The following is a 22,623-nucleotide window of genomic DNA, read 5'->3' on the forward strand; positions in this document are numbered from 1 at the left end:
TAATAGTCTAAAATAAATTTATAAGACAAACTGAGTAAGGAATATATCTCTACTCTTCTATTTAAGATTATTGGGATGATTTGGGGGAATCTGTATTTGCCCAGCTTTCCTTTATAGCTATTTTAAAAATTGTATAATTTGGAAGTATTTAGAAGTAAAATTGTTGGAAAAGTACTCTTGTTTTCATCATGAAATCTATATATGGGGGAAACAATGCTTTATAGAAACAAGCTCACCTTCTGAGGTATTGGGAGTTGGGACTTCAAGATAAGAATTTCCATGGATCATATGCATAAGAACTGAAAAAAATCTCTTTCAGGCAAGATGGTGTAAAGACAAGACTAGAAATAATTACTTCAAGTGCTCTTGTAATGGGTCCTCTCACCTTTTTTTTTCTTGCTTTATTGCCTTGCTTAAGAATTATTTTTGAAAGTTAATATTCATAAAAGTGTGGAAATGGATGAAGACCAACCAAACGAGAATAAGCCAAGGCTATTTATTCAGAGCTGACTGTAAAAAGGAGTCAGCCACCGTTACTTGTATTTGGCAGAGACTCAAAGGCAGGTAGAGGCTGGGAAAGCTTCATATTGAAAGCAGAGGCAGGCTCAGGTGTATTCCAGTCAGAGGCTGTAGGCCTGGGGAAGCTGCAGGTGGATTAACAGGAAGTGGGACCTCCTCTCTGATTAGTTAAGGGAGCATATGTAGCTTTTGCTGGTTGGTCTCAATTTGGAATTAGGGGAAAAATGAGGGGAGTTAACCGTTATTAATCAGGTCCTGAACATATGGGCTGATTATGATAAGTATTACTGTTTGGATTTCTGGATTATTACCAGAGAGAGTGGTCTGACTTCCCACAAGTCTGATTTACCGAGAGCAGGCTAGTTTCTTGGGCTGGGTACTATAGTCAATGGACTGGCTTCTTGAGCTGGTTGCTGCAGGTTATAGGCCAGAATTCTACAGTTACTTTCATGAATGATCAGGCCATTGTTTCTTGCATATTCAGTCACTCAAAAACATTCACTAGCACTAATTGTAAAAATTAACTTCATTAACATTAGACTTGACCTCAGGTCTTTCTTTTTTTATTTTTTTGCCAGATATTTTTGAGTGCAATACAATCTATAGACATTCTTGTATCTGGTTTTTCTTTAACAGTGATATTTATTCTTCCTCTGGAATTACATAAATTTAAAAGGATATATATATATACATATGTATAAACATATGTATATACACACACATATGCACACAGTTTAATTATAATTATTATAAATGGATTTTTTAAAAAGGAAAATAGTTTTGTTATTAATATACAAATGATTTTATAGTGATAATTCAGTAGTAAATTAATTATAACACTCCTTTCTCTCCCTTTTCTTCTTAGTTATTAATTTAAATACCATCTAATCAATGTCTTCTATAGGTTCTTTGTTTTTAAGGAAGAGTGACTCACTGTGTTACTTAATTTTTTAAAAGAGGTTTTTGTCATAGAGTGCACACACTCACTGGAAAGAGAGACAGAGACAATGAGAGAAAAAGTGAGGAATCACTCCCTTGGAGGAATGGCCATGCTACAGTACCTTCTCTTCCATTCTCTTCCCAGGATCTTGGGCACACATGCACATGTGCCCAGGATGAGTTTAAAGCCACTGGATCTAAGACTTGAACCATGGTCGGCCATGTGGGAGTTCAGTAATGTAATCACTATGCCATCTTCTGGCCCCTCACTATGTTACTTTAAGTATTTAGGGTCTTCTTGTGGGCTGCAAAGACATAGGATCCTAGGAAAGGTCACTTGTCTCCTCCCCTTGCTGTCCAATTATGTTGTTCACACTCTTATTTTTGGTGTTTCTCAACCTATTAGATCTCATATTACTGTCTCCTGCACATCTCCAGAAAGTCTTGTTAAAAGTTACATGCTAGGATTTTGATCACTGAAGACCCTTTGCCCAGACTTCACCCTTCTGCTCCCCAGTCTAGTCAGGAGCCAGGATAAGCCAATCAGCAGCCATCTATATTTGAGTTCCTAGCAGCCCTATACAGGGATTTCGACTACCAAAGACCCTCTGCCTAGATTTCACCCTTCTGGTCCCCAGTCTAGCCAGGAGTCAGATTAGAGCACCCTACTTATTCTCTCTGTCTCTCCCCATCTCTCTATTTTTAATTTAAAAAACATAAACTTAGCTTTCTGCTACTCTTTTTGTCTTTCTAATTCTTACCTTTCCTCCTGCTCCCATAGGATAAGCCAATCAGCATCTATCTATATTTGAGTTCTGAGCAGTGTGCTGTGTGATTTTCATTTTTGACAAAAATTTTTTCTTCTTTTTTTGTCTTCTCTCTCTCTCTCATCTATCTCTTTCCTATTCCTATTTCTTTCCTTTTTACCTTTCTCATTTTTCTCCTCCATACACTGATTGTCTAGACAAGTAGGTGCTCAGTGGTCAAATATCAGAATACTTTTAGGGTCAGATTAACCCTCAATTTTCACTGAATCAGTTGTGCAAAGGGAGAAAAGAGGTACTGTGTACAGACTGCAGGTCACCTCCTCCTGCATTCCTCTGAGTGCTCTGATTTAACTCCAAGAAATAGGAAAAAAGTATAATCCATCAGATGACCAGAAACCACCACAGAAACACAAGAAATATAGGAAACCAAGAAAATATCTCTCTTCTAAGGGAAAGAAATAACTCCTCTTCTTCCGCAGAGAATACAAGGGAACTCACAGAAATGTCAGATAAAGAATTTAAATATTCATAGGGACAAAGCTAACAGAGATGCAAGAGAATAGAGACAAAGAACTTCAGAAGATGAAGGAGAAAAGAGACATCGAGTTTCAGGATGTGAGGAAGTTCTTGCATGATCTGAAAGAGGAGATACACATTATAAAAAAAGAATCAAATGGAATTGCAAGAGATGGTCTTTTTAAATTTTTTTTTTTTTTTGGAGAGGTTTATTGCCATCAGGCATGTGCACTTGCCAGAAAGAGAGAGACAGAGAGACAGAAAGTAAGAACTCACCCACTGCAATACCTTCTCCATTTTCTTGTCAGGGTCTTGGGCACGCATGCACACGCACCTGGCATCAGTTTAAGCCACTGAGTCTAGGACTCGAACTGCAGTTGACTAACTACATGGGAGTCCAGCGACAGCCTTTACACTAACTGCCGGCCCCGAGATGAAGGTCTTAATACAGGAAATCAAAACTTCTGTTGAAAATATCAAAAGCAGATTAGATCATGCAGAAGATCAAATCTCAGATGTAGAAGATAGAACCTCCGACCTAGAAAAATTTACCGAAAAGACAGAAAATAACTTTAAAAAATGAGAATAACATATAAGTAGTACTAGATACCATTAAACACTCAAACATCTGGATCATCGATATTCCAGAAAGCGAAGAAACTAATAAGGGCATTGATAATCTATTCCATGAAATCCTGGAAAAAATTTTCCAAACCTAGAGAGGTACTCAAATATCCAGACCCAAGGAATAGAAAGGATCCCACATAAAATTGATCCAATCAGATCTTCCTCAAGGCACATAATAACCAGACTGACCAAAACCACAGAAAAGATACTAAAATTGGCAAGAGAGAAATGTCAAGTTACTTTTAAAGGATATCCCATAAGGCCAATGTTGGACCTCTCATCAGAGACAATGTAATCAAGGAAAGAATGGGAAAATATATTCAAAGTGTTAAGTGAAAAACAATTTCAACCAAGAATACGATACCCAGCAAGATTATCTTTCATATGGAAAAAAAGACAAAAACATTCTCAGATAAACAAAACCTGAAAGAATTTACCAACACCAGACCAGCTCTCCAATTAGTGCCAAAGGGAGTGCTATACCAGGAAAATTAAAGTCAGACACATAGAAATAAGAGTATAAGAAACAACCAAGGGAATATACAGCCTAATGGTAGGGACAAGTCCAGAGTTGCATGTTAACTTCTAGAGTTTAAATGGAAAGATCAGACCACAGTAACACTGCAAATTCAATAGAAGAGAGATCAATAAAAGAAAAAAAAAGGGACCAGCAGTTAGTGCAATGGCTATGTTGCTGGACTCTTATGTAGTCGACTGCAGTATGAGTCCCGGACCTGGCAGCTTAAACTCATGCCGGGTGTGTGTGCCCAAGATCCTGAGAGGAGAATGGAGGAGAAGGGATTGCAGCATGGCCATCCTCCCTGGGGGGGAGTGAAGGTGCCCTAAAGCAAAAACCTCAAAAAAAAAAAAAAAAAAAAAAGAGAGAGAGAGAGTAATTACATGAAACTGAACTAGTGAAATAGAATTTTTTGACTTTAGACTAAAACATTACTGATTTTGTTTGATGTTTTGATTTCCATATTTAAGATATTTGTCTTCTCTTGACCTCTTGATAGGTTCATCTTTAAGTTTTAAGCAAATTTCTCTTAGCATGTTTTGATTTTGATCTATGAAAATGAAAACTTTTTCTTGAAATTAAAAAATGGCCCGGCGTGAGTTTTAAGCCACCGGGTCCGGGGCACGAACCGCGGTCGACTACGTGGGAGTCCAGTGACATAGCCATTACGCTAACTGCTGGTTCCCCTTAATACCTATTTAATGACTGCAGTAAGCTATATAGCCCCAGCGAGGTGCTACTTTATAGTATGTTCACTTTACTCACTGAGGTTTACAGCTATAGTCAGACATGTGTTTGTAAATATGTATATATCAGCTGTGCTTGCTGTTGAAAGTCTTTAAATTAATTAAGATCTTTAGTGAGTCAAGAAAATTTGGGGAAAAAGGCCATGGAAAACAACTGTACATACCAGAGACAGTGTGGGAGAAGGGAGTAGTTGGCAGAGGGTGAGAGGTAGGGAATCAAGTGGAGGGGGGAGCACAATTGATAAGAAACAAGAAATAGAAAATTATTTTTTGATGATAACATGTATGGTAATATCCTTGATTGTGCCAATATAAAATGTATACTGGATGGAAAATCTAATTTTGTATACTGTGTATATGTACAGTGAATGACTATAGATAAAAAATACCCCAAAACTGTATTCTATAGCATGCATTGTGACAATAGCTAATGTGATTTTCTCCAGCCACACATTTACAACTCTAAATTTTGCATCTTTCTTTCTTTTTTTCTTTTTCTCCTTCCTTCCTTCCTTCCTTCCTTCCTTCCTTCCTTCCTTCCTTTCCTTCCTTTTTTTCTCTTTATTTTGCTTTCTTCTTTTTTCCTCTTTCTTTCTTACTTTATTTTACATTCAATCATTGTATATCATTACAGCATACCACATGAATTTTCCCATCCTGAATACATTGTATATTGGTTCAATCAAAGATTTTACCAAATGTCCACAAACAGATAAATGAGTTGAAAAAGTGTGTCACTTACACACTATGGAATACTATTCAGCCATACATTTTGCACCTTACTGTCTTTTTATGAATTATGCATTCTCCCTGAATCCTTTATCACTAATCTTCTGTCTCAGGTGACTTACCAGTCCACTGATTGGTGGTACTTTAGCCAGGTTCTAGAAGCTATGGCTGAGTGTAGATGCAGTGATACCCATATGTTTTAGTCCACTGTGTTACTAATAACAGAAATATCTGATCTGCATTATTTATGAAGAATAGGGATTTATTTAGCTCATAGTTTGTGAGCTCTAGGATTAGGGTGTTGTATCCAGTAAGGGTTTCCTGGTTGGCAGAATCCCAAGGTGGTGGAGGGTGTCACATAATGAGGGAAAAACAGAAATGGCACTCATGTCTGTGTACATGTATCTGTCTCCTTCTCTCTCTTTCTATACTCACCAGGACTCATTCATGAAGGTTTCACCCTGATGACCTTAATCATAATCTCCTCCCACAGACCCCTACATTTCAACACCATAGTCAGATCAAGTTTGTGCCTGTTTAATCTCATCACAGGAAAAATTTAACACATGAAGCCTTGGGGATACATTAGAAACATAATATTCTGCCCCTGATCACTCTCTCTAATAATTTTGTCCTTCTCACAAAATTACCCCAATATTTCCAAAAGTCTTAACTTATTTGAACACTAGCTCAAAGCCCAAAGTCCAACTGTAAGACTGTGAAATCAAAGCAAATTACATGCTTTCAAAATACAATGACAGGACAGGAACAGGGTAGGTATTTCCATTTCACAAGAAGATAGGATTAGCAGGCCATAGGCTAGTCTAAAACACAAAAGAACAGACACTAAATTCTCAAGCTTGAGAATAATGTTTCACTCCATGAGCTGTATCCTGGACATATTGATGAAGGGATGGGGTTCTCAAAGCATCAGGTATCCTTGTCACATAGTTTTACTGCCTCCATGCTTCAGCTTTCTTGGTTTGGAGTGTGGTGCTTGCAGTTCTCCCAGGCTGATGTTGCACACTAGTACCTCTATAGTTCTTGGGTCCCTAGGGCAGCTCCACTCATGAGATTCCACTAGGAATTGCCATGGTGTAGACTCTTTATGGAAGCTCTGACATCACATTTCTGCTTCAAATTTCCTTAGTGGAGGCTCTCTGTAGTAGCTCTACCTGGTGAGAAGTCTCTTCCTATGACTCCAGCTTGCCTGAGTCATCCTTTGAAATCTAGATGAAGGTTGCTATACCATCAAAGCTCTTAAATCTTGTAAACCTAAGGAACTATTTCCATATGCACATTACTAAGAACTGCTGCTTAGGAGTTCTGGAGTGGCAGGCAGAGAAGAAGCCTTAATGTCAAGTCAAACTGAATCTAGGGCTGCTTGAACCATATTTGTTGTTGAGGAGTGCCAAACCAATATTAAAGGATCAGAGTTCCAAGGAAGTATTCAGCAGCAAGCTTACCCCACCTTGATCTCCCCAAACCATTCTACTTTCCTAAATCTCTGGGCTTAGAATACAAGGGTAGCCTTAAAGATATCTGAAATGGCCTTAGGGCTTTTACCTACTGTTTTGATGGTTAGCGTCTGGATCCCTCCAATCAATGCCAATTTCTTTAACAACTGGCAGCTCAGCCACACTCTTAGTGTTCTCTGCCACAAACATTTTTTTTTATTATTTGCATGACAAAGCTGAATTTTCTAAATTATTTTGCTCTGCTTTCCTTTTAATGATAATCCTGTCCTTAAGTCATCCCATTGCTCCTTCATTTTAGTATAAAATGTTAGAAGTAAACACATAGATCCATCTATGTTTTGCTTAAACATTTTTTTTTTTCTGTTAGAAACCCCAGGTAATCACTCTTAAGTTGTTTTTCACAAAACCTCAGATCATGGACACAATGAAGTTATATTCATTGCAATTGTATAATAAGAATGAACTTTTCTCCAATTTCCAATAAGATGTTTCTCATTTTCATCTGAGCTCTTTCAGGGTGATTTTTTTACAGATCACTAAGAGCGTGGCTGAGCTACCAGCTGCTGAAGAGATTAGCACTGATAGAAGGGATCCAGGGGCTAGTCATCAAAATAAGGGGGAAATTGGGGCTGGTAGGTGGAGTGGTGGTTAATGACACTGGACTCCCATGTGGCCGACTGTGGCTCGAGTCCTGGGTCTGGTGGCTGTCTCAATTTCTCTCTCTTTCTGTCCTCTCTGGTAAAATTGAAATAAGTAAATAAATAAATAAAATTTAATAAAAATAATTTTTAAAAAAATAATGGGGACATTGTTTTATTTAGACATCTTCTATTAGCTTTTTGGTCATGACTATTGAACCAATTTCTTTTTAAAAAAATAATTATTTAACTTTACTTATTTATTTGTTTGCTTATTTTAATTGGACCACAGAGGGAGGGAGGGAGGGAGAGAGAAAGAAAGAGAGGGGGGATGGTCACGCCGCAATCCCTTCTCCTCCATTCTCCTCTCGGGAATAAAAATAATTTTTTAAAAAATAATGGGGACATTGTTTTATTTAGACATCTTCTATTAGCTTTTTGGTCATGACTATTGAACCAATTTCTTTTTAAAAAAATAATTATTTAACTTTACTTATTTATTTGTTTGCTTATTTTAATTGGACCACAGAGGGAGGGAGGGAGGGAGAGAGAAAGAAAGAGAGTGAGTGAGAAAGCACCCACCAGGAGGATTATCCTGTTGTAATCCTTTCGAGAGAGAGGGAGGGAGAGAGAGAGAGAGAGAGAAAGTGAAAAAGCAAACCTCTAGGTCCAGGACTTGAACTGAGGTTGGCCATGTAGGAGTCCAGTGCCTTTAACAACTATGCCACTTGCCAGCCCCTATTTAACCAATTTCTAAGAAGTTCTAAACTTTCCCTAGCTTTCTGGTCTTCTGATCATTCATCAGAATCTAGGCTTTACCTATTCTACTTCTACATACTCACCCAATCTCCACCATTATCCAGTTCCAAACTGCTTCCACATTTTTAGGTATTTGTTATTAGTAAACAGCTCCACCCCTGCTACTAGTTTTCTGATTTAGTCTGTTGTGTTGCTAACAAATACTAGAGTCAGAGTAATTTATAAAGAATAAAAAGTTTATTTAATTAATGGTTTGGGAGGCCCAGGGTCAGGGGGCTGCAGCTGGTACTTCGTAGTTGGTAGAGTCCTGTCATGATGCAGCCTATCATATAGCAAGGGTAAGAACAGAGCAAGAGTGCATGTGTCTGTGTTCATGTATTGGTCCCAGTTTCTCCTCTTCTACAGCCACTAGGACTTAGTCATGGGGACTTTGCCCTGTTAATATTAATCTTAATCTCCTCCCAAAGGACCCATCTTTCAACACCATGTTCAGATTAAGTTTTCACCGGCTTAATCATATCACAACAATTTTTAAAAAGAATTATTAATTTAATTTAATTATTTATTTATTCATTCATTTATTTTAATTTGATCAGAGAAAGAGAGAGAGAGAGAGAGAGAGAGAGAGAGAGAGAGAGAAGGCCACCAGGTCCAGGACTTGAACTGTAGTCAGCCATGTGGGAGTGTCCAGCACCTTAACCACCAAGTCCCACAACAAAATTTTAACACATGGAGTTTGGGGGATACATTTGAAACATAGTACTGTGCATGACTCCTTCAGGCTGTTTTTACTTCAGAGGCTGGGAACCCATTTGGATCAGCCTGCCTGAAGTCTGACTGGAGATATTCATGGTGGAGGAGGGTGGAAAAGTATTTTCAAGGTAATTTTCTCTTTAACTCCCTTCTCCAAAGGAAACAGAGTCAGAGACGTTTTCTACAATTTGCAACACAGACGAGGATGACACTGCATCATCCTGAAGACCATGTGTTCCAGAAGAAAGAAGAGAGGTAAAGATGCATTTCAGATTTGAGAAATAAACAGTGTAACTTAGGCTCTGTGCCTGACGAAAGTGGGAAGTTGGCAACAGAAGTGAAGCTGGTGTCCTTCTGTTCCCTAGTCTCTCTGAGGTAGTAAAAAAAAAAATGACACTAGGAAAGAATTCTGGACTCTTATAAACCTGGATATATGGGTGCATGGGGCATATGCATGCAACAGTAAAGAACATCTAATGGGGGAATTGGCAGCCTTCTGGCCTTTAAATTAAGGGGCATTTAGAACCCTAAGAGATGGAAATTAGAGTTAAGGGGCATATCTTAATTTATTTAGATTATTCCAGGCCTTAGGTTTGAGTTTGTTAGGGTCTCCGCAGAACCTTTGTTTATGAAGCATGATTTATGCATTTACATCTGTTCTCTAAAACAAAGTTTATTTTTATTTATTTAATTTTGTTATTATTAAATATTTTTTAGAGAAAGAGAAGGACTCTCAACAGAGTCTCATGCCACAATACCCTCCCTAGTCTTCCCAAGCTAGCTAAGATCATGAGCATACAAGTTAACAAGGGAAAAACATAACAAATTTATTTAATCAAAGTTTGACATAAAATGGGAGCCTTCAGAAATGAAGACCCAAAGAACCTGGGAAAATTGTCTATATTTATGTTTAGGTTTGATGAACAATGGACTACCATGCAGAAATGTGATGAGACAAGAAGAGTATGTATGATCTAGTGGGGTGAACCCAGGAAGGCCTGTCTGCTCAGCTTCTTCTTGGCCTTTCTGCGTAGCATTTTTTTTTTCCTCTTGGGGATGAGGGCAGGATCCCTCCCCAAATGGAAGTCTTTAAGGAAGATGGGAGAAAGAGACCTCTCTAGGTTTTCTTTTAAAAAGATTTATCTATCATTTGTCTATTTATTGTGTGTGTGAGAGAGACAAAGAAGCACCCTCAATAGAGTTTTGGATCATGATCCTTCCCAGCTTTTCTTAGACACCTTGGATCACAAACACGTGCATGAATGTCTGGCATGTACAGGTCAACCCAGGAACTGAACCCTGGCCCTCCCCTACAGAGCACTGTGCTATGGCTGCACCTTTCTTGCTGTTGTCTGTTTGTTCTTTAAACCATTCTATTAGTATAGAGCTTAACTGGGCTTAGATAGATCTGATGCTGTGTCAGACTTCAGTTTTAGTTCATTTGTGGCATCTTGTTATGGTTGAGATACTGAAATAGAAGAGCAACATCTAGGTTTTTCTGACAACGCATTCATATTTAAATCACTTCATAAAATTTCCCTTGGCATAAGCCTCCCGTTGGTCATTGTAGCATAAAATGTTAAATGTAAATTCAAATCTTAACATTTCAGTAGCTAATCCTTCTGTGAGGTGAATAGGGTAATTGGCTGAGGACTATCTTCTTATTACTTTTGGCAAATTAAGAGAATGCTTTAGAACCAACCATAGGTGAGCCCAGAAATTCCCAGAGTTAATAAGTTCTCATCACACGTGTTCTTCCCTGTATTTGAATTGTGCTTCTGGTGGTGCCGGTGTTGGCAGCAGAAAGAAATATGATGTTCAGCTAATGGCTTGCGAAGGGGAGGGAAGGACTTGGGGTCACCTGTGGCATATCCTATTTTGAGCTGAGCCAAAGGAGATTAATGCTGTCACTTGCTTGATTAGCATTGCCACTTGCCTGGCTCTCAACTTCAAAACGTATTAATTCTGAAAGAACAGCTTGCACCACAGTTGTCTTGTCCACGCTTACAACTAACCTTGTAAAATCCCATGGCAGAGGGCTGACTGCAGGGGAGGCTGGGACACTGCAAAGCCTTGCTTCTCTTTTGTTTGCTTTTATGACAAAGGCTTTCAAAATAATGCTAAATTGCTTAAACTTGGGCCTCCAAGGTAATTGGTGTTTTGTGTCTCAAGTTAAAGCTCTTTTTAGCAGCGTTCTAGAGCAAGCACCTTAAATCTACTCAGATGTGTACATGCATTTATTCATGTGAATGTCAGGAAATTTCTTGTTAAGATAACCTTCCTAAGCACATCCCTGTGAGGTGAATTGGCAATGGGTTCCTATAGGCGAAAGTCCTCTGAGCCTGGGTTTTTAAATGCTCAATTACTGTCTCACTTGGCTCAGAATTACCTAGGTTTGGGTGCTCAGCAGGCCAAGTCATAGCTTTGACTAGCTATGTGAAAGTGTTTCACATTTCATTTGTGATATATTGAAAGTAGTTCTGTATTTACAGTCTTTATTTCTAGTTCTGAAGACCCACTTTTCTTCTTGTAGAATGCGGAGAGCTTTGGAGACCCCTGATCTTTGGATTAGAGTTCCAATTCCATCTCAGACACTCATAAGGAGCAATTATCTTTTTAAAAATGTTCTGAATTGCCAGAGAGCTCATGTGCTCACAAGAGAGAGAGTGGGAGCATCCCCCAATGAATCATGGTCATATTCTCCATCTCTTCATCCTCTTGGTATTTTGACATATGTACACATATATCTAGCATGTTTTTCAAACCACTAGGATAGGATTTAATATGTGGTCAGCCATGTGGGATCCATTTCCATTACCCACTAAGCTGCAAGGCTGGCTCTACAATTACCTTTTGTTCACACAAAATTTTGCAGGCAAATTGGAGTAAATTATAAATGCTGTAATTGAATAGTAGAATATGAATTTGAAAAACCTTTGGATATACAATGCCAATTTTTCCTCTATAAAGCTTATGCCAACTTTATACTTCTATGTTTGTTCTAAAATTCATTGGATATTATCATTTACATAATCCTACCCACTGTGTAGGAAAATTATTTTGTTATTGTTCTAATGTGGGTTGCTTTGATTACTCATGAGGTTGAACACATTTTTTTAAACTTTTGTTGGCTTTCTTGCTCTTTCTGTTTTGAGTTGCCTGTTAAGTGTTTTGCAAGTTCCTTGCTTGCTTTTCCTTCTACTTAGAAATAATACCACAAATGATAAAGAAACTATATTTGTTTCTAGAAATTACATCAATATTACTATAGCTCTACTCCCCTCCCCCCCATACAGAGTCCAAGATATATTGGATGAACCTGGCATGTCTCTGTGAACTCTGCACAATTCGAATCTATCATTTAGCATCTGAGGTTTCTTCTATGAGACTTTCTTCTCTTCATTGATGACAAGTAGTTACATATGTCAGACCTTTTCTCTTTTTCCTTCCTACCTTATCATCTTATAAAACCTTTACATATTTTTTGGGGGGACCAGCAGTTAGCATAATGGCTATGTCGCTGGACTCTCATATAGTTGACTGCAGTTCACGTCCTGAACCCGGTGGCTTAAAACTCACACCGGGCACGTGTGTGTACGTGCCCAAGATCCCAAGAGGAGAATGGAGGAGAAGGGATTGCAGCATGGCCATCCCCCCTGGGGGGTGATTTCTGTTTCTCTGTCTCTCTGTCTGGCGAGCGCATGCGCCCTATGGCAAAAACCTCTCCAAAAAAAAATTAAAAACCTTTACATATTTTTTTATTAAAGCCACACTTGCCTGGCCTTCTGGCAGATTAAGATGATCCAGGTAACAGCTCTCTTATCCTGCCAAGATTCAGGCACCCCACCTCCCAGGAAGCCCCCATCCACCAGTATCAAGTTCTGTAATGGTGTCATGGCACAGAAAGTTTTTCTCTTGGGCCTGAGTAGAGTCCTGGATATTGAGAAGCATCCATTCTTTCAGTTATTCAGTAAATATTAATGTTCCAAGTCCTGTTCTAAGTGCTGGTTCTACAGAAGAGAACAGAGCTGATAAAATTTCTACCTTCTTAAACATCACGACTTAGTGAGGGGAATTATACAGTGAACAAGACTAAAAATGTATAATATGTCAGAAGAGGACAGGCCATGGAGAAGGGTCTGGGATAGGTGCCAGGACCAGGGAGAACTATAGGGGCTCTGTATGGAGTGATCAGGAAAGAAATCCCTAGAAATATGAGACTTGAGGGAGTGAGTAGTCACATGGACATCTGGGGAAGATCGTCTCAAGTAGAGGAAAACCAGGCACCAATATTCTGAGTGGGGAGCCTGCTGGGGACAGCAGAAGAAGATTAAGGAGTGATTAGTAGAGGTGTGGCTGGAGAGAGCGAGAGTGAGAGCGAGAGCGAGAGCGAGAGAGAGAGAGAGAAAGAGGAAGAAAGCACCTTCCAGTGGGGAGTGCTCATACCTCAATTCCTTCTCTTCCATTTCTCTATCCTGTTGGGGTTTTGGCATGTTTCAAGATCCAGGGGCTGGGAGTCAAACTTCAGTTGACCATATGGGATTCTGCTTCACCTAGCCACTAGGCTATGGTGTTGTTAAACATCTTTTAATGATTGCTTGGGACTCTGGTCTCTGTTTTCATCTGAAGATGAAACTACTTAAGGTAAATGATATCTCTGAGTTTAGGCTTTTTCCTAGAGTGTCGTATAAATCAATAGAAACAGATCTAAAACCCTCACTGTGTCCAGATGAAGATTCATGGTTACAGGTACAACCTGAGGAGCCTGCCAGCCCCAGTGTTTCCTGTAGCACGTCTGTCTTCACACAATGTTCGGGCATTTCCCCATTACCGTTGATTAAACTCACACTCATCTTTTCTAAGAGCTAGAATATTTTCCAAATCAAAGCAGAGAGACTATATATCACATTAAATTGAAATGCCATACAGCAGTGCTGTAGCTTTTTTCAGTAAGTTCTATCGCTGTTTGGCTACAAATCCCTTCTTTTTAGCTTGGCTTGAACTGCAATGTCCATGCATCCAATTTGTATCTTCTGTTCTGGTACTTAGAGCTTGATTTCATATATAAAATATGAGAGAAGACCTAAAAGCAGTCATTTTCTCTGCTTGCCCTTATAAAGACCCAACTCACAAGGGTGTTTTCAAAATCCAGCTGTCCTGAGTACTTTATCTTGATGTGCTGTTGGAAGGAGTATTTTGGCTTGGAAAAGCACACGCTGAACCAGAAAACTGTGAATTGCTTAGGAGCAAATGATTCCCCACATTCCAAAGAAGAAAAGACCAAATTAACGCCTTAAGCAGAGATTCAAACATTAGTTTTGTCACTGGATGACTGGTGGCTATCCACTTGTCCTCATCTACTAGGGCATTCCCCATGGCCAACTTGTCCTTCCAGGCTCGAACCAAACTCATTGCAGTTTGAACTTGACACTGAAAACGTATTTTCTTCCATCTTTGTTACTTTCTGTTTGTTTGTTTTGCTATAGGGTACATGAGCTCTTTGGAGAGAGACAGAAAGAGAGAGAAATCCGCCCCCTGCCCCCGGGATGGCTATGCCACAATTTCTTCACCTCCATTCTCCTCTCAGGGTATGTTGTCCCATCATGTGTGTAATATCTATGATATATATCTATGTAGTTTTCTTGTTTCTTTGTTTTTGGTGAGATTTTCGCTATAGGGCGTATGCACTTGCCAGACAGACAGAGAGAGACATAGAGACAGAAAGCGAGAAATCACCCCCTAGGGGGGATGGTCATGCCACAATCCCTTCCCCTACATTCTCCTCTTGGGATCCTGGGCACGCACGCACACGTGCCCGGCATGAGTTTTAAGCCACCGGGTCTGGGACGCGAACCGCGGTCGACTACATGGGAGTCCAGCGACATAGCCATTATGCTAACTGCTGGTTTCCAAGTTTTAAAACCCAAAATAAGATTATACTATCTATGCTAAGAAGTACAGTGTTTTGTTTTCAGTTATCTGGCTGGAGAGAGCGAGAGTGAGAGCGAGAGCGAGAGCGAGAGCGAGAGCGAGAGCGAGAGAGAGAGAGAGAAAGAGGAAGAAAGCACCTTCCAGTGGGGAGTGCTCATACCTCAATTCCTTCTCTTCCATTTCTCTATCCTGTTGGGGTTTTGGCATGTTTCAAGATCCAGGGGCTGGGAGTCAAACTTCAGTTGACCATATGGGATTCTGCTTCACCTAGCCACTAGGCTATGGTGTTGTTAAACATCTTTTAATGATTGCTTGGGACTCTGGTCTCTGTTTTCATCTGAAGATGAAACTACTTAAGGTAAATGATATCTCTGAGTTTAGGCTTTTTCCTAGAGTGTCGTATAAATCAATAGAAACAGATCTAAAACCCTCACTGTGTCCAGATGAAGATTCATGGTTACAGGTACAACCTGAGGAGCCTGCCAGCCCCAGTGTTTCCTGTAGCACGTCTGTCTTCACACAATGTTCGGGCATTTCCCCATTACCGTTGATTAAACTCACACTCATCTTTTCTAAGAGCTAGAATATTTTCCAAATCAAAGCAGAGAGACTATATATCACATTAAATTGAAATGCCATACAGCAGTGCTGTAGCTTTTTTCAGTAAGTTCTATCGCTGTTTGGCTACAAATCCCTTCTTTTTAGCTTGGCTTGAACTGCAATGTCCATGCATCCAATTTGTATCTTCTGTTCTGGTACTTAGAGCTTGATTTCATATATAAAATATGAGAGAAGACCTAAAAGCAGTCATTTTCTCTGCTTGCCCTTATAAAGACCCAACTCACAAGGGTGTTTTCAAAATCCAGCTGTCCTGAGTACTTTATCTTGATGTGCTGTTGGAAGGAGTATTTTGGCTTGGAAAAGCACACGCTGAACCAGAAAACTGTGAATTGCTTAGGAGCAAATGATTCCCCACATTCCAAAGAAGAAAAGACCAAATTAACGCCTTAAGCAGAGATTCAAACATTAGTTTTGTCACTGGATGACTGGTGGCTATCCACTTGTCCTCATCTACTAGGGCATTCCCCATGGCCAACTTGTCCTTCCAGGCTCGAACCAAACTCATTGCAGTTTGAACTTGACACTGAAAAAGTATTTTCTTCCATCTTTGTTACTTTCTGTTTGTTTGTTTTGCTATAGGGTACATGAGCTCTTTGGAGAGAGACAGAAAGAGAGAGAAATCCGCCCCCTGCCCCCGGGATGGCTATGCCACAATTTCTTCACCTCCATTCTCCTCTCAGGGTATGTTGTCCCATCATGTGTGTAATATCTATGATATATATCTATGTAGTTTTCTTGTTTCTTTGTTTTTGGTGAGATTTTCGCTATAGGGCGTATGCACTTGCCAGACAGACAGAGAGAGACATAGAGACAGAAAGCGAGAAATCACCCCCTAGGGGGGATGGTCATGCCACAATCCCTTCCCCTACATTCTCCTCTTGGGATCCTGGGCACGCACGCACACGTGCCCGGCATGAGTTTTAAGCCACCGGGTCTGGGACGGGAACCGCGGTCGACTACATGGGAGTCCAGCGACATAGCCATTATGCTAACTGCTGGTTTCCAAGTTTTAAAACCCAAAATAAGATTATACTATCTATGCTAAGAAGTACAGTGTTTTGTTTTCAGTTATCTACACCTCTCCACATCTGAACATTTTTGTTTCATCCTATATACAGCCCCTGATCAGAATTTTCCAGAAATTTCTACAAATGCCCAGTCTAGTTGGTTTGTTCACACTAAGTCCACACCCAGGACCACTCACAGACTCTGGTTGTCAAGTACCCAAGTCTCCTTCACTCAGGACAGTTCTTTGTTTTGTCTACCTTGGCTTATTATTGAGCAGGCTAGGTTAATGTTTGTGTAAAAAAATTTTTTTCTGGATTTGTGAGATTTGTCTGTCAGGGTCTCATTTAATTTGGTCCTCTCTCCCCACTATAAGCCATAGTTAGTTCTGTAGACTGAATGGATTCAGATAACACAGTTTTGATCAGAAGCCACCACAAGTGATGCTGTGTACCTTGTATTGCACTGGAGGCGCATAGTATCTTTTTAAAAAAAATTTATATATTGGGGCTGGCCCTGTAGCATAGTCGTTAAGTGTTGTGTGGAGGGAACCAGATGCCACATGGCTGACTGTGGTTCATATCCTGGCCCTGTGAACTTGAGAAACATATCAGGTATGTGTACCTGCCTCCAAATGCTGTTTGGATGAAAAAATGGGAGAAAGGGATTGTGGAGTGATCTTATCCCATTGGGGGTGGGGGTGCTCTCTCGAGATCATACGTACTCTTGAGCAATAAAAAAAATGATATGTTTCTTCGAAAACGCACACAGAAAGAGAGACAGACAGACAGGCAGATATCACCTGAACAGGTTCCTGACACTGTGATATATCTAGCCTCAGCCAGCCCAGGATCATGGGCACACCCTTGCCTAGCATCCTCAGGAAGGGCTCTGGATGTCAGCCAGGAACTTCCCTGTAGGTCAGCCTCACGGATGTTACACTTTACTGCTGCACCACCATCTGCACCCCTACATAACTTTTCTGCTTAGATTAGAAAATAATCTGTGTGTTGCTACCTTGGTGTGTGAGTATCCAGTTTCCATCAACCGTATACCCAGTAATTTTCATAGCTTTGAAAATTCTCGCCTGGCTAATGGCATCCTAAGGATTTGCAGAATGCTAACTTTCTAATTCTATTATTTCTTCTCACTGTCATCTGGCATTCTTTTGTAGGAGAAGTTCTCCTTCATCATCCAGATAATTGATTTCCCTGAAATATCATTTTTAATGGAAAGGTTTGACAAAGGTTAATTCTTTCATTTTAATTGCCAATTTTCCAAGTAAATTATGACAGATGGTGACATACATTTTTTTCTTGATTTTTCTTTCTTATTTGGTAATATTATGAACTGAAATGTTAACACTGATTCATTGTGTTTCAATTCACTGTAATCAGTATTCATTTTTATTGTCCAAATAGTACAACTTTGGATAGTGTGGGCTTCCAGGTCATTTCAGTGCTCAAAACTAGAAGATATATTCTACATTTAATCAAGTAAAGGCATAATTCACTGTATGGGGTACTGTTATTTTATGTACCATTTAGAAGCAGATTGCAGGGGCCAGAAGGTGGTGTGGTGCTTAAGGTTCTGGACTCCCACATGGCTGACTGTGGTTTGAGTTCTGGACCTGAACGTTTGCTTTCTCACTTTCTCTGTCTCTCTCTTTGTCTTTCTTTGGTAAGTGCATGTGGCCTATGGCAAAAAATTTAATTAAATGAAAAATTCTAAAAAGAAAAAGAAATGAAAATGATTGCAAACAATTTATGTATACTTTTTTTGACTATTAGATAAAGACTGATTTTGGAGATCTTAAAATCTAACAGAAAAGGTGAATCTTACATCTAATGTGTATATTATTGAAAAAACTCATGAATTCATACTGATAGTTTTAATTTAATTTGAATAATATCATGTACATTTAATTTCTTTGATTTTTATAATTGCACATATTTCATATTACTCTGAAAATATTGCTCCTAACTTCATTGTATATGTTTCCCATGGCTGAAATAAGAAATGACCACAATGTGGTGACTTAAAACAATAGCAATTCTCTCACGATTTTAGAGATCAGAGATCTGAAGTCAGTATCACTGGACTGAACTTCAGGTGTCAGAAGAGCTGTGTTTGCTACAAAGGTTCTAGAGTAGAATCTCATTTTTCCTCTTTCAGCTTCAGGCAGCTGCTGGCCTTCCTGGGCTCAGGGGTACATCCCTCTAATCTCCATCTCCACGGTCACATTGCCATCTTTTTTTGAGATGCCTCTATTTCTCTTTTAGAGAAATGTGTGGGACTCAGGTCTTCTTCTAGGACGAGAGTAGTGTCAACTTAGTTTCATCGAAGTCTTCTAGAGCTGAGGGCCAGGGGGCCCCGCTCTGCCTAGGAGGACATATGACCTGCTGTATTTCAACAACCTCAGAACAAAGCACGTCTGCTCTGTGAACACATCCCCATCTGTCCTTTATATACTTTACTGATTTATTTGCCTTTATTTTTCTATGGATCTCTGGAGGAATCTCAAATCTTGAATCATTTGAATCCGAAAGAAAGCAACCCTTCATGCTATATGGGTCAGCTCGTCCCTAGAGATGGTGAATGGTTCCCAAAGTGACCACCTTCTACATGGACTTCTCAGAGTTTGTGCAACGGAGACAGAGGAGTTCTGAGTGGAGAGTTGTGAACAGTTGTGACTTATGCCTTCATAAACCAGGGTGTTTCTTAAGACTGTTTTACTCGTGTGGTATGGAATCAATTCCTTGAAATCACAGGCAACCAACAGCAACTGAGATAGGTCTCTGTGTCTCTGTGTCTCTGCATTTTCTCACTTTACATCTCGATTCAAACCTAAGTCTTCCTGTTACCAGCAGACTAAGTCTAGCTGCTTCTACATGCTGTCAGTGAACTGAGAGGCAGAGGCAGAAACTGGAGAAGAAGGGAGTTTATTTCTGCAACCAGATTGCAGGGAAGCAGTCAGCAAGCACCACCAAACTGTCTCAAAATGGTCAGCATGTGTTCAGTATTTATAGATACAAAATACAGGCACATGCAAATCATTCCTCATTACAAGCAATCAAAGTCAATTGCTTTATCCCAATTCTTGTTTTTCTTTAATTACCTACTTCTGGTTTCTTATCTGACCATTCCTCAAAATTGACCTCCCCATGACTCAGCACTTGGTCAGGCTGTTCTGGTCAGAGGCCTCTCTCAATTTCAAAATGGCTGCAGTCCTGCTAAATCTCAATAGGGCCTACTTCATTCCTGGGAGATTAAATGTAATTTAAATCCTCATTTTTGAGCTTGTCTTGATGGTGTGACTTGAAAAAGGAAATAAGACTACTAAAAGGATAGGATAATATATGTTATGGGAACTTGGGTTATTACTGAAACATTCTTGAAATTACACTGTTACTACCTTTAAATATTAATTCTGTTTCCTGAAAGAATGAGCTAAAGAATTCAAGCAATTCTAAAGCACATGGAGGAGAAACTAAGTTCCCAAGAAAAGAAAATTGCTAGAAGGTGAAATATGCAATTTGACAGCATGCATGCATTATATTGTTATAAATGCTTCAGACTGTTTAACATCAAACTGTAGGATATGTTTTGACAGGGTATAGTAGTTTTGAAGACATGACAAGTGATTAATGTAGTACTTGGTGGAATAGCTTCTAAGAAATGAATTAGATTTCTTAGATATGGAAGTGGTTTAAGCTGTGCTTTATTTCAGTTCATGAAGTTAGCAGTCTTTCATTGAAACAGTGATGGAGTAAGACTCAATCTAGTGAGTATAAGAAATTGAAATTCTGGACTGCCCTTGTGGCCTAGTGGTTAAGGGAGCCAGATACCACAAAACTGTCCATGGTTTGAATCCTGGCTCTGCCAGCCTGAAAACTATTCTGGGTGCAAGTTCATGTGTATCCCAAATCTTTACAAGATGGAAAAATGGAGAGGGAGTAATCATGGTGTGACCATGCCTATTGGGAGGTCTGTTCTTTCTCTTCCTCGCTCTCTCTTGCCCTCTGGAAAGTATGTGCACCCTCTGAAAATTAAAATAAAATAAAGATAAATTTAAAAAGGAATTAAAATTCTGTGGTAAATGTATTTAACTGCTGAAAGAGTATATCTTGCAACCGTAGTTTATCATATACAATGTGTTATACAAAACAAATAAAATTTCCTAAGCTTGCTTAGAGGCAAACATATTATATTGTTTTAGGATTTTTCTATCACAATTGATGGAAACACTGTTAGAGTAGTGTGGTCAAAGCATTAAGATCATTCACTCATGGTAAGTCCAGTGTCCTTACTAAAGGTGGGGAGAAATAGAACCAGTCTCTAATGTTTTAGGGACCCTGTTTCTATCTTGTGCTCTGCAAATGGACTTCATTATCTCAAACTATTAATAGCTGAGTCCTCAGATTAGAAGTAGAGTTGCCAGCTACTCTGGACTTCATCCTGACAGTTTTGTGACCAGAAAGAGAAAGACTTCACTTCTAGTTCAAATCTCCCAGGGAAGAACTCTGATTGGCCAGTTTAGATTCAATTCATGGTGACCAACTGTTTCGGTTTGCCTTGAATCTTTTATTTATTTATTTTTTCTTGAGAGATTTTTGCTATAGGGCGTGTGCACTGGCCAGAGAGACAGAGAGAGAGAGTGAGAAATCACCCACTGGGGGTTGTCCACACTGCAATCCTTTACCCCCCATTCTTTTTTTTTTTTTTGGAGAGGTTTTCACTACAGGGCACGTGCACTCACCAGCCAGAGAGAGACATAGAGACAGAAAGCGAGAAATCACCCCCCGGGGGGATGGTCACGCCACAATCCCTTCTCCTCCAGTCTCCTCTTGGGATCTTGGGCATGCACGCACCCACGCCCCACGTTCCTTTTAAGCCACCGGGTCCGGGACGTGAGCCGCGGTTGACTACGTGGGAGTCCAGCGACATAGCCATTACGCTAACTGCTGGTCGCCCCCCCCCCATTCTTTTCTTGGAGTTTTGGGCATGCATGCACATGAACCCAGTGTGAATGTCAAGCCTCCATGTCTGGGACTCAAGTCACGGCTGGCCATGTGAGAGTTCAGTGAATAACCATTATGTCATCTGCTGGTCCTGCCTTGAATCTTTTCAGCTATATTTTGTTTTGTTTTGTTTTATAAACTTACAAAATAAAAAGTTGAATTATTATAAATTATAATTGGAATTTAGGTTGTTTGGAAGAAATATTAGAGGACTTGAAGGCTAATCTTGCTGATAAGGACAGAATCCCTTTCTACAAAATGCCCAGAACAATTCTGTATAATTCATTCTTCTCCTCTGGTGATCAAACCCAGTTTAATTATCCTTATAAGGCATCTCATGTCTGATCAATGAATCTACTAGCTACTTTGTTAATTGACTTATTTGTTTATTTATTTTTTGAGAGGTTTTTGCTATAGGGTGCGTGTGCTCACCAGAAAGATACACAGAGAGAGAAACAGAGAGACAGAAAGCGAGAAATCACCTCTTGGGGGGAATGCCATGCTGCAATCCCTTCTCTTCCATTCTCCTCTTGGGACCTTGGGCATGCATGCACACATGCCTGGAGTGAGTTTTAGACACCGGGTTCGGGACTCCAACTGCGGTTGAGTACATGGGAGTCCGGCAACATAGTCATTACACCAACTGCTAGTCACTAATCAACTTATTGTTAAATGCATGTTTAACTCATTTGCAATGGTCCCTTAATCTTAATTTTATGTTTGGGTTTAGGAGGTAGCCTTGGAAAATTATTAAAAATCAGGGAACATCTTGCAACCGAAGTTTATCATATACATTGTGTTATACAAAACAAATAGAATGCGATAATTTATGCACAATTTCTCTTTTAAATATTTAAGAAAGCGGCTTTATTTATATTTATATATTTATTTATTTTAATTTATTTTACATACTTTCACTGGACATCACCACAGCATACACAATGCGATTTTCCAGCCGGAATACACTATAGAGTGGCTTAAACATACATGTTATCATCAACAAATAATTTTCCATTTCTTGTATGTGTGTGTGTGTGTGTGTGTGTGTGTGTATATA

Source organism: Tupaia chinensis, unplaced genomic scaffold (genome assembly GCF_000334495.1).
Source record: "Tupaia chinensis unplaced genomic scaffold, TupChi_1.0 Scaffold000096_1, whole genome shotgun sequence".
NCBI classification, from domain to species: Eukaryota; Metazoa; Chordata; class Mammalia; order Scandentia; family Tupaiidae; genus Tupaia; species Tupaia belangeri.